Genomic DNA, 5,085 nt, shown 5'->3' on the forward strand with positions numbered 1-5,085 from the left:
GCACCTGGCAGGCACAGTGGTCAGAGTCAGTCCTGCCCCTGGGTCGAGCTGAGACTGCAACTGAGACTGGGTGTGGTAGTGCACACTTGTAATCCCAGCACTTGGGAGGCTGAAAACAGGAGGATCACTATGAGTTCGATCTGTGTAGTGAGACCCTGTAGATCCTGCGCTAAATACACTGAAAGAAGGAAAGAAAGAAAGAAAGAAAGAAAGAAAGAAAGAAAGAAAGAAGAAAAAAAAAAAAAAGAAAGAAAGAAAGAAAGAAAGAAAGAAAGAAAGAAAAAAAATAGCTGGCAGCCTGGAATTCTATATACCAGGAAAAATTGTTTTAAAATACAAAGGCTAAATAGACCTTGGAGCTTGGTAGGAGCTTTCCAGGAAGGAGCAACGCTACTGGTGCACTCTTGAAAGAAGACTATCCCTCTGTGTGTGTGTGTGTGTGTGTGTGTGTGTGTGTGTGTGTGTGTGTGAGTGTGTGTTGGGGGGTTTCATCCTCTTCCACTGAGCTCGCTCATGCTGCTGTCATGGGTGGAAGTTTGATAACTGAAGTAAAGATTTTCTTTTGTAGAGTATTAATGGTATTTTCACTGTTATTCATATAGGGAATTTATTATTCAGTCGATGTTGAAAACTTTAACAATCAATAAATATTTGGTACTATTGTTTGTGTGTTTTGTTTTTTTTTTTGGGGGGAACCAGGGATTGAACTCAGGCCCTTGCGCTTGCCAGGGAAGCGCTTATTCCACTGAGCCATCTCCCCGGCCCCTACAACAAACAATAAATATTTAAAATTATATTTTTCCTATTAAGTAGGCATTGTTTATCGTAATAAAAGGCATGAAATTAGCATTAGTAATTCCCCAACAGAAATATTCTAAGGAGTAAACATGGGTTTGACACATCCTTATTCATGGCCCTTTACAACAAGAGATGTGTGGTAGCCCGGTGTGGTGGCGCACACCTATAATCCCAGCACTCGGGAGGCTGAGGCAGGAGGATCGCTGCAAGTTCGAGGTCAGCCTGGGCTACAAAATGAGCTCAAGCCCAGCCTGAACTACATAGCGAAACCTCGTCGCATAAAGACAAAAAAACAAAAAAAAGGAAGGGAAAAAAATATGTCACTTCCCTGCCAGCAATCCAAAGCCTAACTGTTGTCATCCTTCGTGATTTGGAGACACTTCTACATATTTAAATTATCTTACAGGTTATATCCAGGTCTCCCTGCGTTCATAGGTGGGTTTTGGGAGCTGCGATCGAATCTTGGGGGTGCGGCGCTCACGGAGACGCGAGGTCGGAGGCCGGCCGCTGTGGGCGGGGCCCCACGCGCCTGGCTCCGCCCCTCGCCGCCCTGGACTCCGGCTTCCGGTCTTTCCGTTGCCAGCCGCTCTGCCAGGCAGCCCTTCCCTGGAGCCGCGGCCAGAGATCTGCAAACCGTGAGCCAAGATAAACATTTTCTTCCCGAAATTGCGGGTGTTCGGTATTTTGTTCCAGCAAGAACAAAGTCACTAAGACACTCCAAAAACATATTTTGCTGGAATATCGTTTAAAGCATCTTTTGGAATTGTTTTAATTTTTTTCTTCGAAGGTTAGATTTAAAATAATTTTAAACTAGAATGTGGTGGTAAATATTGAGGTGGATTTACTCATGTGGTTTGTAAGTTAGTCCTGAGGAAAGTCCCTGAGTGATAGTTCAAAAAAAATATTTGGGGACGTTAGCAAGCAGAATGCTGAGTTTAAAAGAAACACAAGTTAGGATGCTGAAATTCTACTGTGTTCATTTTTATTTTTTTATTTTTATTTTTTTTAAGTTTATTTATTTAGTGTGTGTGTGTGTGTGTGTGTGTGGCCAGCTCAGCTCACCAGGGGGCGGGGCCGGCTGGCATGTGGTGCTGGGGGATTGAACCGCGGTCCCTGTGCTTTGCTAAGCTTATTCTAAGTAGGTGCTTTAGACCACTGAGCCATCTCACCAGCCCCTGTGTTCATTTTTAAATAGTTGGTTTATTAGGTCCTATTTCTATTTATTTAAAGAAAACTTCAGGAGGCCCCCATAAGTGCCAAGTACTGTTCCTTTACAAAACAGAAACTAATTTGTTCCTCAAAACAGGGCTGCTTCCCAGTTCCCATTTCACAGATGAGGAAACTGAGGCAGAGACGTTAAGTCACTCCCCCCGAGGTCACCCAGCCAGTAACTGCTCTTTCAGGAAGAGCTCGGGCTGTCACCAGGGTACTGGGACAGGGCGCAGCAGTGGACTCCCATTCCCAGAATCAGAGCTCACAAAGCAGTTTTACAAGCAGGAGGCCAAGGCCAGGAGGGTAGGATTGGGCTGCTCAGACAGGGGTACTGAGTCAGCGTACACAGAGGTAAGTGGCCCGAGGGCAGTGAATCCCACCATCCAGACTCTTAGGGGTGTGAACCAGAGTGCCACGGGGAGGGGCAGCTCCCAAGCGCTGCAGAACCGTCCTGCCCCAGAACCTGGCAGGTGGTCCAATCGTTATCCAAGTCTGCCTCCTTGGATGAGGCTGTAGTTCTGCGGAGGAACTTGTGCTTCAGAATTTAGGTTAGATCCTGAATTCTAACCCAGTACAAAACGACAAAGGAGAAGTCTTGGTTTTTAGGCCTGAGATCATCACTGAGGGAGTTCCGCCTTTCCTGCTGCTCCCTCTGAGCAGCACCGCTGGTGGCCAAGGCGGCGGCTGGTGCCGAGGGGCTTGCTTTCTTGGTTGTTTCTTGTGATACTCGGCATGCTGCCTCGTGACTTCCCTCCCAGGCTCTGGAAGCAGCTGGCTTGGAGGGCAATTAGGTAGTGAGGCGGGGTGGAATAGACTTACCGCCTTCCTGGGGATCCCTTCTCTTCTAGGGGATGTTGGTTGTCTAGATGTGTGTACCCCTAAGTCAGGAGACAGCAGAGAGCCTGCACCGCCTGCAGCAGGTCTGCATTTTCTGTGCTACACGCAGTAAGTCCCTGCTCAAGGACTGTGGGCGAGGGGTCCAGCCCCACTGCCATGTCCACACTCCCAGGATAGGAGTGGATGGCCCCACTCTCTAGGCCATCCCCATCTCCCCTGGGAAGAGCCAAGGAGGCTTATTCCCCTCTCCGTCCTTTCTCTTTCCGTCCTCCTAACCCCCCCAAAACAGTGACACTGCAGCCACCAGCCTCCCGGGAACCAGATCCAGCGCTCACTTCCACAGTGCATAATGCCAAGTGACAGACCTGAATTTGTTGAGCTTGGGTTTTCTAAGGGCACATAAACACAAACCAGCAAATAGGATTTGCTGTAAGCCAAAGGTCCGGGAGAGGGGACCGTGTGCAGGGAGAAGCAGGCCTTCACCTCCCTGCTTTGGAGACCGAGAGCGCTGCCAGAACCGCGGTGGTCAGAGCTTTCATAGGCTCTGACCCGAAAATGATTCAGTGTGTTGTTTGTTTTTTTTTTTTTAATTATGTGTGTGTGTGTTTGTGTGTGGCGAGCTCAGCCCACCAGGGGGCGGGGCTGGCTGCATGTGGTGCTGGGGGATTGAACCGCAGTCCCTGTGCTTTGCTAAGCTTGTTCTAAGTAGGTGCCTTAGACCACTGAGCCATCTCACCAGCCCCTCAGTGTGTTTTCTGATCAGCATTCTTTTCATTTTAATTTTTCATTCTTTAATTTTTATTTATTTCTGTATTTAGGACCAGGGTCTCCAGGGTCTCACTACACAGATTGGACTCCGTAGTGATTCTCCTGTTTTCAGCCTCCCAAGAGCTGGGATTACAGGTGCGCCGCCCTGCCCAGTCTCAGTCACCCTCTCAGCGTGCCCCAGGGGGGCCAGCGTGGCATGCTAGGAATAGAACCCCAGCCGCTGCGCTCTGCCTAAGCAGGCTTTTAGTTTTTATTATTTTATTTTTTATTTTTACTGGTACATGTTTGCAGCCCATGAGGATTGATTCCATTCATGGTGGGCTGAAGTTGTGCGTTTTTGTTTTAATTCCCTTCCAATCCCCTCCTCCATCCCTGGCCCCCTCCTTAGCAGGGGACCTGGAGCACCACTTTTGCACACTGCCTTTTTAACACCTGGGACCCCAGACATTGACCTTTTAGCAAATGTGAGGCTTTGAGGACCTGGTATATGCCTTGGTCACTGGCAGGGCTCAAATAATGAAAGAGGCACACAGAAAACAACCGAAAATGAGTCACTGAGTGGGGCAGAGAGGCAACTGCCTGGTTTTTTTTTTAATCAAATGAATTTAGAAGGCGGGAGAATGCCAGGCCATAGAGCCTCCAGCCCCGCGGGGCTGACCTGACCTAATGTCCTTTGAGGTTAGCTGGGGGAAGAGCATTCATTAACTTAAGAGAGTGCGACTTCACGACTTGGGGACTCCAAAAGGACGCCCTTGCCGTGCCATTGTCGCCACAATGCCGTGACTCGGATTCGAACCGAGGTTGCTGCGGCCACAACGCAGAGTACTAACCACTATACGATCACGGCGCGCTACCGGGACGCCACGGAGGCATGGTGCCCAAGGGTGCCTCTTCACACCCAGGAGAGCCGCTGTCCTGGGTTTTCTACCTGTCTTGGTAAGCAGGACCACACGCGCCACCTGACCTGACCCCTCACGACCAAGCCGCAGAGGGGACGAGGGCATTGGTCCTCGCGCCCCGAGTATGCGCGGGTGCAGCGCCGGAGCGAAGCTTGGAAAGGCTTTGTGCCCTGGACTCCCGGCGCTCCAGACCTGCGATGCTGTGACAGCCCGGGACCTGTCACGGGCCCTGCGCCCTGGCCGTCAGGCTAGCCTTTACAGAGACTGTTGTCACTACAGTTGTCACTTCATTTTGGAAGGAGCGGCCCTGACCCACCCCACGCAGCCACTGCGGCACAGCCCGGGAGCCCTGCAGCGCGAAGTCCCTTGGGGTGAAGAAGGCGGGGACCGTGACGTGCTGGTGACACCGAGGAGGCGGGGCTTGCAACAGACAAGAGGCCAGCTGCGGAGGCACAGCCCGCGGTCCCCGGTAGCGCGCCGTGATCGTATAGTGGTTAGTACTCTGCGTTGTGGCCGCAGCAACCTCGGTTCGAATCCGAGTCACGGCATTGTGGCGACAATGGCACGGCAA

General features: G+C 50.7%; 2 non-coding genes across 2 annotated transcripts; one reads left to right on the forward strand and one right to left on the reverse strand.

Annotated features, from left to right (window-relative positions):
- Positions 1-4,390: 4,390 nt before the first annotated feature.
- Positions 4,391-4,462, reverse strand: Trnah-gug. The gene has a single exon. It is a non-coding gene; the product is annotated as a tRNA-His (tRNA).
- A 528-nt stretch (positions 4,463-4,990) lies between these two features.
- Trnah-gug lies at positions 4,991-5,062 on the forward strand. The gene has a single exon. It is a non-coding gene; the product is annotated as a tRNA-His (tRNA).
- Positions 5,063-5,085: the final 23 nt, after the last annotated feature.

This window comes from Octodon degus, unplaced genomic scaffold (genome assembly GCF_000260255.1).
Source record: "Octodon degus isolate 3935 unplaced genomic scaffold, OctDeg1.0 scaffold00105, whole genome shotgun sequence".
NCBI classification, from domain to species: Eukaryota; Metazoa; Chordata; class Mammalia; order Rodentia; family Octodontidae; genus Octodon; species Octodon degus.